This window comes from Vicugna pacos, chromosome 17 (assembly GCF_048564905.1).
Source record: "Vicugna pacos chromosome 17, VicPac4, whole genome shotgun sequence".
Taxonomy (NCBI): domain Eukaryota; kingdom Metazoa; phylum Chordata; class Mammalia; order Artiodactyla; family Camelidae; genus Vicugna; species Vicugna pacos.
In genome coordinates this window covers 28548356-28560402 of record NC_133003.1, presented here as the reverse complement: position 1 = coordinate 28560402, position 12047 = coordinate 28548356, and the positions used below count along the sequence as shown (strand labels likewise).

General features: G+C 42.4%; 1 protein-coding gene across 4 annotated transcripts in view; it reads right to left on the bottom strand.

Moving 5' to 3' along the window:
- The window catches only part of KCTD6 (potassium channel tetramerization domain containing 6), a 36490-nt gene that overhangs the window by 19696 nt on the left and 4747 nt on the right, over positions 1-12047 (bottom strand). For 2 of the 4 annotated variants that reach the window (XM_072941573.1, XM_072941567.1), the window contains exons 3-5: positions 4206-4393; positions 2905-2997; positions 946-1129 (exon numbers count right to left, since the gene is read on the bottom strand). The gene's annotated coding sequence lies outside the window, so the exon portion shown is untranslated. The remainder of the gene's footprint in view (positions 1-945; positions 1130-2904; positions 2998-4205; positions 4394-12047) is intronic. The other 2 variants (XM_072941569.1, XM_072941568.1) reach the window with 2 other exon arrangements.

Below are 12047 nucleotides of genomic sequence, written 5' to 3'. Positions count from 1 at the left end.
ATTGAGCTCGTAACATGAGCCCAACAGCTGGAGTAACTGCTGGGTGTTGTTTTATTGTCCCACTGAGAGAAGGGTCAGACTATAGAACAAACTTCATAAAAACAGAATTTTTAAATGTCACTCTAGGCTCATAAACCTGGCATTGTTTTTAAGCACTTAAGATGCAGTCAAGCACTGCCTCCAAATAAGGATCTGGACTCTAGTGTCAGGAAGACTGAGATTCAAACCCCACCTCTCCCACTACTTGCTATGTGACTACTTTGGCAAGATTCTTATCTCCCTGCACCTCAGTTTTCTGATCTGTAGAATGGAAATAAGAATGGTACTTAATTCAAAACGCAACTGTGCTAATTAAATCAGATAATGCTAGGGTTTAGAATGTACCCACTAGATGTTAAAGAATATTACTTTTTAAGAAAATCATTTTATTATTTCTTTTAAAGAAGGTAGAGGCCTATAATCTCCCATGTAGAAACAGAGCTGGAGTGAAAGGGTGAACTGGCTACCCGCCTGGATGATGCCAGAGTGGTAATCCACACTGCTGCCTCTTCCTGTGTTTTCCTTTCTCCCTTCCTCTCACTCAGGAAGAGCGCTGATTCTGGGAATACTGTCTGGGGTCTAGAAGCCTGTGGAAGGTGGTACAACCTCAGAAAGATTCCTGGGGCCCCATAATGGCAGGAAAGCAGCAGCAGACCCTGGAGCCCGTGGAGCCACACGGGCAGGGCTAACAGATCTTTCGACCAACCATGTGACTGATGACCAGAGCCAGAATCCTCCCCCTTCCTCCCCTTGGCCTTGTCTAACCCCCCAGGACTGAGTGACACTCGGTATGTGTGTGTTGCCGAGGAGGGGGGTGTATGTGCCCAGGAAAGACTGCACTTTGGCAGGGCGGAGGCCTGCACTCAGAGCAGAGTTCTGGGAAAGAAAGCTTCATTTCTTGCCTACCTGAGTTGTGGGCTGAGATTCATACCAGCCATGGCAAGCACTCAGAGTTGCTTATTCTCAGAAGATTAGGGTGGATCCAAGGTCCAAAGATTCCAGCAAGGAGTAGCAAAGAAGGTAAACCACAGGTCTATCCCCTAGCGGAGAGCATGCTGGTGGCAAAGGTCCAGAGGCCTTTCATCTGGGCCTGGGCACAAACAAGGAAGCAAACGAGGGAGGGGAGGAACAAATAAGCACACCTGGCAGAAAGCCGCCTGTATTCACCCCATTCACACCCCATTCTTAATACATCCAGAGATTTGGGTTTGCAGCTAGGGTTTAGCAATTAAAACTATGTTGCGACACCTCTCCTGTTCGAAGCGGAGAAGGCATGAGGTCTGTGAATTTGCAGATGTGGCAGCATGGCCTTCTGTGCAAACATCTGACTCACTCTGCCCCTCAAGGAGGGAGGAAGCCAGCTCAGGTTTCACTATTAGCCCCCAAAGCCCGCTGTGAATGGCATTTCTCTCCCAGAAGCAAACTGAACTACCAAATCTCTTTAAATCAGTGCTGACAGCCTAAACCCAAGTTTATGAAGCTTCAGGCCACAGAGGAGGCCCTCTGCTCCAGGGTTGCACCATGAGGGGTGAGCAGCTCTGATTCGAATGAACCAGAGCCTAGGTTTCACTGTTTTCATTGCTGTGACATTTACATTCTGAGAGCCTGGGGAAATGGATCTTTGAGACACAGAACATTAACCTTTGCTATAGCAAAGTCTTGGCTGTCTTCAAACGCCTCACAAAAGATGGTACTCCTTACCTCCATTTTAGCCTCCAGTCTGCTGGAAAGGTCACAATGTGGGAGGAGTTCTGACAGCAATGAAATCTCAGGAAATTATAGGGCTTAACGGGGACTGCAGCAACCATCCAAGTCCACTCCGGCATTTCATGCATGAGTAAACTCAGGCTAAAGAGAGATTAGCGAACTTTTGCAAAGTCACCCTGCCAGAAGGTCGATGAACTGTGACTTACTGACTCTACTCATTTACCGTAAGAAACATCTGTTGTTGCCATTTGGAGACCTCTGTGGTTGTGTGGGTCACAGGGCCCTTTCATAGGGCCCTAACTTACCCTGTGGAAGTCAGAGAGGCCCCATACCCCTCTCCCCAGTTCCTAGAAGCAGGCATGTAACCTAGCCTCATCCAACAGGACAATCGCATCCAGCCTTACCTTAACATCCAACCGTCCATGGCCGCCATGTTGGTTCTGCCCCAGGACTCCGACAAGAGCCACAAGTCCCACTGATACATTTACCTAGTGACTATTTTGCTCAATGAGCAATCTGTGTAATAAACAGTTTCCCTAAAATTCAGGCAAATACTCTTTTGAGTATTTTTGCATTCATTTGGCTGCTGTCATCTTTTATATTATTTTTTTTTGGCCACCTTTTTGGCATTTTTACACATTTAAAAAATTAGTTTCTGCTTGCTACATTTTGTATTTCTGATTAAGTATTTATGAAATGTGTCACCTTTTACAAACAATGAAACTGTTGTTTATTGTTGTGGGAGTCTTTTGATAATATATGAACCTTTGAACACACTGTAAGGGACTTTTTTACAAGTCTGTATGAAGACTCTTTCTTCAAAGCTGTACGTTTACAGCAAGAGACCCTTACTGAATTTGACATTCAAGATATTAAATTCAGAATAATCCTCAAAGTGTTAGGCACAAAATGGAGTGCACTTGGACCAGCAATTGATCTGACTTTAGCAACAGAATGAGACCAGCACAGTCCTAACAATTAACGGTAACTAATGGCTGACTACAATGGATGAGAATATATTAGACCAGGTGTGTAATACTGGGTTCATATTCCATTCAAGTCCATACACAAGTATTGAGTTTAACTATAATAATAAACCAGCTACTATTTCTCAAGGACCAGCTACACGCCAGAGGCCAGGTTGAGCACTGTACTTACATTTCCTCTTTTAGTTGTGTTCCCTGGGGGCAGGGCCTCCTCTCTGTTACGACTGCGTCCTCAGCTGGTCCATAGTAGACGCCCTATAGCTACCTGCAGAATAACCCAAAGGCCCTGTTAGCAGAGAATGTGTTACCTGCCACCTCAACTGGACAGGTGAGGAAATGCAGGCTCAGGAGTTGCTACCTGTCCGAGGACCTCGGCAAGGACCGCAGGCCCCTGGAGCCTGCATTGCCATGGTAGGGGAAGGGTGCCTTCACACCAGTACTCCAATAACTGAAGCCTGGAGGGTGCGGGTCAGGGTGCACACACACATTCAAAACTGTTTTAAGCTGTTTAGCCCTGAGGGTCTGGGGCAGAGTGTGTAAGTACAGAGGTCCCTGGGAGGTGATGGTTCTGAAATGACTCTCTTTTAAGGTCTCTAAATGACTATTATTGGAGGTAGAACATTCCAGCATGAGCCTGGCTTCACAGGGAGTTTGGGACAGAATACAAGCAGGGGTCAGAGGTCAGAGGTCCACCCAGGTGACCTGTGTGATGTGTTGTAGCTTTCCAACAAAAGGTTAGAAAGGGGAGGGAAGATTCACTCTGAAAACCTGGGATGATAAACATGGGACCTTGTGGGCCAGCAAAGAGATTAGTCCTGACTTCTCTCCTTTTCTTCCTCTAACGTATATTAAATCTGTTTTCTCTAGAAATTAAAAGCATCTCAGATTCTCACGTGCTGTTGGCCTAGTGCCGTTGTGCTAACAGTAGTCAATAGCATTTCATATGAAAAGAAAACTGTAGCTGGGAATGAAAAATGGTACAGCACTCTGGAAAACAATTTGGCAGTTTCTAAAAAACTCAGCATACATTTTTCCTACAATCCAGCATCGCAGTCCTGGGCATTTATCCCAGCAAAATGAAAACTTATGTTCACACAAAAACCTGTATGTGATTGTTCACAGTAGCTTTATCTGCAATAGCCTCAAACTGGAAACCACCAAAATGTCCTACAATAGGTGAATGATTACACTAAACTGTGGTACATCCAGACCATGGAATAATACTGAACAATAAAAAGGAACAAGCTACTGATACAAGCGACAATTTAGATGGATTTCAAGGGCTTTATGCTAATTGGAAAAAAATCCCCAATCTCATGCAGTATTATTGCATATATATAATAGTCTCAAAATGACAAAAAAATTTTTAAAAAGACAAAATTGTAGAGATGGAGGACTGATTAGTGGTTGCCAGGGGTAGGGATGGTACAGGGAAGGGTGGGTGTGACTGTAACTGGGAAGCACAAGGGAGACCTTTGTGGTGATGGAGCAGCTGCGCATCTTGACTGCAGTGGTAGGTACTCATGTCTACACTGGTGATAGCACAGCACACACCCCTTGCGACCATGTCCGCTTCGGTGATGGACTGTAGTTCTCTGAGCTGCAGTCACTGGGGAAAATGAGATGAACAGTACAAGGACCTCTCCATACTGTCTTTGCAACTTCTTGTGAATGTATAATTATTTTAAAATAGAAAGTTTGAAAAAAGAAAAAAAGGAAAATCATGGTTGAAAGCATCAACTGATTTTTCAAATTTAACCATTCTGAAGAAATCCTAGTAAAGGAGAAAGATGAATATGCCTCTCGTATACAGAAAATTTCTTTATTCTTTTTATAGCTTTGTAATATTCCATTTCATGGCTGTACCATATATGTTTTTTAATATAGATCCTGAATGTTTAGGTTATTTCCTTTTTTTGCTATTGTAATTAGTTATTATAAATCATCTTATGTATAAATCATCTCACCTACTGCTTTTATGACTAGGTTTGCAGTACAAATACCTTTAAGTGGGAAAATTGGTTCTCTTTGTGGGGGGGGCGTGGAGGTAATTAGGTTCATTTATTTATTTTAAATAGAGGTACTCGGGATTGAACCCAGGGCCTCTTGCATGCTAATAAGCACATGTCTGCCCCTGAGCTGTACCCTCCCCTCAACTAGTTTTCTGGGCTGCTATGCTATATTTCTACATTATGCTGTATTTTAAGCAAAAAACATTTTTGTCAAAGAGCCTCATTTTTGAAAATAGGTGTTTACAGACACATTCTTAATGGCAAAAAAAATTTTAGTCTACTTCAAGTTACCGCACATTCTCAACATTAATAAAACAGCATTTCTATTTGACTAATTTAAGCTAGTCATTTATCTATTGGTGTTGATTTAAATATGTTTTTAAAGGTATACACTCACTATTATAATACGGTTCATTTTTACCCAGATCTGGAGATAACGTGGTGAAATCTTGTCTCCCTAAATTACATAACAACTGCACATAGAATAAGAGCGGTGTTACCAATTCAGAGATATCTTCCAACCCCAGTGTTATAAAGTGGTTTTAATGTATTAAACAAAATGGCTTTCTCTTGGTCAAAAAAAAAATTGTTTTTTAATCTAGTCAAGCAATCAACACCAAAATGTTTGGGATCCTATGAAGTGTCTCTTGCGCCCAGAAACGGGGAGTTTTATTCATCCTCTAAAAGTTCACCGTACAGCGTGTGGGTGAAGCTTTCCGAGCAACCTTTCCCTCTTTCAGCCTTTGTTGCTGCAAAGCCAAAATGTGAGCTCTGGGTCTGAGTTTTGCTTCCCACAAAAAATGTGGCTAAGGCCAGAGAACATAAGTATTTATACTTCTGAAGGCCCCACTTCTCGTGAGTCACGTGGCAGCGGCCCTGACGGGGCGTCCCTGCACCTCCTGGGGCTCGCCGCCGCCAGTCAGGTGGAGAGGGCGCCCTCTAGGGGTGAGGCTGGGGAACAAATAGTCACCGGCCCAGGGGACAGGGACTGTGGGAATTCACCTGGATGGCCTTTCCTAGGCTGCTACGCTTCTGAAGCTTCCAGAAACTAAATTCCATCAATGCGGTGCCAGAAGTAACCTGATGCGCCGCTGTCTGTGCGTGCGAATGCCTGGATACACACTCATAAAATCCAAGTATCTTGGAAAGAGAAGCAGGAAACTAATACAGATGCTTGCCTCCTGGGAGGGGAATGTCATGACAGACATGGGGATAAAAGGGAAACCCTTTCCCTCCCTCCAAGTTTATTATGAAAAACTTCCAGACATACAGAAAAGTGGAAAGAATAATGCCATGAATTCCCATGTACTCACCACTGAGTCCACAACCATTAACCATTTGTCATACCTGCTTTACCTCTATATTAATGTGCCTGAATTATCTGATTAGAGACTCACAGCAAAATCTCTTATGTCCTTTGAATTTTGCAGAGTGCACCATTTATCCAAATAAATAAATGTATTAATAATACTAACCACCTCTCAGAGGACTTGTGAGGGAAGTAATCACAGTAAGAGAGATGTGAATGCCTGGCACAGTGCCAGGCACAGGGTATCTGCTCAACAAATGCTAACTAAGGTTGTTCTCACATTTCTTGTCCATGGCTTTTAGCTCCCACAGTCCACTCAATGCCTTTGATTTCACCAGAGGTTGGCAGCTCAGACAGGACAGGGCTGTTTATGGGCAGCGAACGGGGCTCCAGAAATCTCAGTGACTCCAAATCAGCCAGGAACCAAGGGGCCCCCAGTGCGCCTGGCATCTGGGTCTTCTCATTTTTCCAAATCTCTCTCAGCTCCCCAAAGGCTCCTGGCAGGTTCAGAGCAGGAGGGATCATCACACCCTGTAGGAAAGTGGCAAGGTCTGCAGACCATCCTGTTAGACGCAGGCCAGTGAGCAGGGAGGAGGCCTAGGGAGGCCGTGATACTAAACTGTTGGGGCTGCTCGGAGAAAACCGCCTCATGCCGACAAACATCCACCTTTTCTCACGGACTGTCTTGTAATAAGTTTCACTATTTTCTGATATCAAAAAATGTAAGCTAAATATAAAATACAATTCAATATGTGGTCAGTAGCTCACAGTGGAAAAAAATATGACAATGAATATATGTATGTTCATGTATAACTGAAAAATTGTGCTCTACACTGGAATTTGACACATTGTAAAATGACTATAACTCAATAAAAAATAGTTAGAAAATATATATAATTCAATATGTGGTAAAAGCCAAATAGAGATGCTAACTAGGTCCCTAAACACATACATATAACATAAATAATTCACAATATACACATATGCAATAAAACATGCATGTATTAATATAATATATACACTATATATTAACATGCAATGTATGTTATCAGACAACATAAATATAAAATACCATTCAGTATGTGGTAAAAACCAAGTAGTTAGAGATTCCATGCTAACTAGGCATCTCTTTTTCTCTACGCGCACACACACACACACACACACACACGCACGCAACATATATAACATAAACTACATATTATATACCTTACATATGCACATTATATTACAAACATTATTTATTTAGAGGCCGAGTTAGCATCTCTGACTACTTGGGTTTCACCACATACTGAATTTCACTTGGTCAGACTAACCTTTTCCCCACTAGAGGAAACTGGCTGTAGAAAAACCAGCTGAGTCACTACTGGCTCTGTTAGCCACAGCCAAATACCTCTCTGGGGCCTCAGGCCTTCCTGAGGCTTCCACAAGCCCAGACACTTCCTCCAGTCCTTGTGGAGGGAGAACTGGGGGAGTCACCCGCTCCTCAGCAGCCCTGTTTTTTGCTGTCCTGGCTCCAGTGCTGCCGTGCTGGACACCAGTGAGACTAGGTCCCTTAAAGCCACCTGTTTCTCCACTGTCAAAAGGCAGCTCCTTGGCACGACTTCACTCAAGTGTGACTGTCCTAGAGAAGAAGAGGATGCTTCCAGAGGGTCACAATGGACCTGGATGTCTCAGGTCTGGGTGCCAGTTCACAGCCACTTGCTGTGGAGAAACCCCAACAAGAACAATGGTTGGCATTTATTGAGCACTTACTATATACCAGATACTGTGCAAAATACCTTATTGCCTTTGTTTTTTATCACCTCACCCTTCCTCCAAGGTCGGCACTTGTCCCTGGCTTGAGCCTTGCCCTTTTGGTGGGTTCCTCTTAGAAGACCTTAATTCATTTTTTAAAAATTAACATTTATATGACACTTACTCTGTGGAAGACACTGTTCTAAGCAGCTTTACAAACATTAACTCATGCCTGTTCCTGCCAGTGGACCTTTAATCTTGATTTCAAAGTAGAAATGCGTACACATGAACTATATTGGCAACAGTGGGGGGAAGAAGGCACTTTCAGACATTGCTTATGGGAAGACAAATTTGGAAATCAGTATGACAATACTGAACATAACTTAAAAAACACATAGTTACTTTGAACTTGAAATTCTTCCTCTAGAAATTATTCACAGACGCATTTACATGAGTGTGCAAAGACATATGGACAAGGCATTCCATTGTACCGTGTTTATAATAAAAGACTAGAAGACTAGGGCATAGTGTCAAAGGGCATCAGTTAAATAAATTATGATGTAGCCACACTCTGAATACTATACAGCTGTGAAGATGAATGAGGGACATCTACTTGCTCTGGTATGCAAAGCCCTCTGAGATGTGTCTCTAACGAAAAAACAAAGCACAGGGCAGTATGTGTGTCCTAAAAACTAACATTTAAGCCAAAACACAGGGTGATGATTCCAGGAAAAACAGAGTAGACACACTCTGCCCTATCTGTTACACTGACTGCAACTACAGTTCCTCTCAGAATGCATGGAGCAGTGACTAAGGATGCTGACAAGAAATATTTACTCTGCTCAAAACTCAGCAGTGTTCATCAGGTGCAGACAGAAAGAGTTCCAAGAGAAATCCTCTCTTTCTGATCTGAGGTGTGTGAGGGGTGTGGGTGGGAAGGATGGGGGTTGGGAAGTGGGAATACCCCCTTTGGGGTTTTGTTTTACTTCTTTTTTTCTGCCCCAGGCTGCAGGCAACTCCTAGGTGCTGGTGGCCGCAGTGGGTTGGTCAGACGCTTAAAACTCTGAGGGAGGAGAAATGTGTCTCCAACCAGAAGAGCTGCAGTTGCTGGAGCATGGGGAGAACACCACTGCTTTGTCTCTCTCCCTGTCCTCCCTCGGCCCCACACGCTGACGCGGCGGTGAGACGTGCACAACAGAGCAGGGAAACTAAACCGCACCGTTAGGGGCTGCACTGTGTCCCCCTCGAATTCACACAGCGAAGTCCTAACCCCTAGAGTCTCAGAAGGTGACTAGATTTGGAGATGGCCTTCAAAGAGGTAATTAAGGTAAAACGAAGTCACTCAGGTGGGGCCGAGTCCAGTATGACTGGTGTCATTATAAGAAAAGGGGACTAGGACCCAGGCACAGAAGAAAGACCATGCGAGGACACAGCAAGAGGGCAAGGAGAGCAGCTTCAGAGGCAACCAACCTGCTAGGAAACTCGGCCTCCAGAACAGGGCGAAAACACGTTTCTGCTGTTTAAGTCACCCGGTCTGTGGTATTCTGTTATGGCAGCCCTAGCAAACTAAATTCACTTCTCTCTCTGGTGAGGGGACTGGGAAGGGAGGGTCTAGGGCATCAAAAATACTGAGGAGGTCATAGAGATGAGGCGGGATCAAGGGAGACATCCCAGAAAGCTATGCATGGACTCCTGGGCTCAGCCTGGGGCTTACAAGTACAGATCTGACCCGAAACGGCACACCACAAGCTTTGCCAACTGAGCCACAAGGCAGCACACTGCCCAGGTCCCTGACTGACCACTGGATGGCACACACCTGGGACTGATCCAAGTGGCACTGCAAATGCTTTCAAAACTGAGCTGACTGTGGAACCACAGCCCACAGCAGGCAGACTGAAACTTGCAGCCCGAACACCTTCTGGATTATCTGCAAAATGTAAAATATCAACACTCGCTAGCCAGACTGACAAAGTAATAAAGAGAGAAGACATAAGATGCTAATTTCAGGAATGAAAAGGGGATATTATGACAGACCTCACAAACTTTAAAAGTGAATTCTGTAAACAAACCAACATGTCAACTTAGCAACTTGGATGAAAAGGATCCATTCCTTAAAAAATAAAAACAACTGAGATTCACTCAAGAGTAAATAGATAACCTGTAATCCTATATTCATTAAAAGTATAGAATTTATAGCTAAAAGCTCCATAAAAAAGAAATCTCTGGATGGTTTCAGATACAAATTCTACCAAACATTTAAAGAAGAAATCAAACCAATTCTACACAATATCTTTCAGAACACTGCCCAACTCATTTTGAGGCCAAGATCACCCTGATACCAAACCAGACAAGACAAGACAACTATAGACCAATTATCTTTCATAAACAAGGACATAAATTTCCTCAACAAAATATTGACAAATCAAATCCAGCAACATATATGTCTGTGTACGTGTATGTGAGTGTACATATATCTCGCCGTGACCAAGTGGAATGTATACCAGCAATGTAACACGGGTTCAGCATTTGAAAATCAATCAACGTAACTCAAACTTTTAACACGCTAAAGAAGAAAAACCAAATGGTGATACAAACTGATGCAGAAAAAGCATTTAACAAAATTCAGTGGCCATTCATGACAAAAAGAGCTCAGCAAAATAGAAACAGAGGGAACTCCCTTAGCCTGAATGAGGATCTCTGCAAAAAAATTAAAACAAACATCACACTCACTGGCAAAACACGGAATGCTTTTTCTCCATGATAGGAAACAAGGCAAAGATGTCCATTCTCACCACTCCTGTTCAGCACGGGTACTAGAAGACCACCAAAAAGGCAAGAAAAAGAAAGAGAAGACACAAATATTAGAAAGAAAGAAAGAACACTGTCTCCTTCACAGACAACATAATTGTCCAAAGAGACAATCTCATGGAACCTACCAAAAAAAAAGCTTCTAAAAAAAGTAAATAAGTTTAGCCAAGGCTGCAGAACATAATGTCAAAACTGGAAAATCAACTGTTCCTAAATACTAGCAGTAAACAACTAGAAGCTCAAATTTTAAAAAATTACATTTACAATAGCCTTAAGAGGACAGAAATATTTAGGCATGAATGTAGTAAAATATGTGCAAGATCTGTATGCTTAAAACTACAAAAGGCTGATGAAAGAAATCAAAGAAGACTGAAGTGGATGGAGAGACATGCTGTGCTTAGAGGTTGGAAGACTCAGTAAAATACCAGTTCTTTCCAAAACACTCTATAGATTCGAAACTATTCTATCAAGATTTTTTTTTTTTGTAGCTGCAGACAAGTTGATTGTAAAACAACTTTGGGGAAAAAATAAAGAGTAAGTTGGAGGATTCACATTACTTGATTTCAAAAATTACTATACAGCTACAGTAATTAAGACAGTGTAATACTGAAAAGGGGATAAAACACAGAGATCAGAACAGAATAGAAAGTCCCAAACCAGAAACCACTCAAATCAACCAACTGATTTTTGCACAGAGGTGTGAAGGCAATTCAATGGAGAAAAGATGGTTTTTTACCAAATAGTATCTAAACAACTGGACATCCATATGTAAAAAAAAACTCTGGACCTAAACCTCACAGCTTACACAAAAATTAACTCAAAATGGACCATAGAGCTAAATGTAAAACTATGAAACTCTAAAAGATAAAAGCTTTGCAACCTGATGTTAGGCAGAGTTCTTAGCTATGACACCAAACCATGATCCATGAAAGAAAATTTTGATAAACTGAACTGTACACTTAAAATGGTTAAAATGGTAACTTTTATGTTATACATCTTTTATCACAATATAAAACAATCTAGAGTATGAGCAAAAGTCTTGAGCAGACACTTCACCAAAGATGGGTGGCAAGTAAGCACGTGGAAAAGTGTTCAGTGTCATTAAACACTAGAGAAATGCAAATTAAAGTCATGAGTGACAGCAATACACCCCTATAAGAATGGCAAAAATAAAAACTGTTGATACTGACAGGGATCCCAGAGCAGCTGGACGTCTCATACACTGCTGGAGGTAACCTAAAATGGTAGAGCCACTCTGGAAAAAGTCTGACAACTTCTTAAAAGTTAAAAATACACTTAACATACAATCATATGGCTGGGTACTTAAAGAAATGAAAATTTACATTCACACAAAAACGTGTAAACCAATGTTCACAGCAGCTTTACTGGAAATAGCTAAAACGAGATAAAGCCTAAACGTCCTTGTATGGATGAATGGATAACCGGATACAG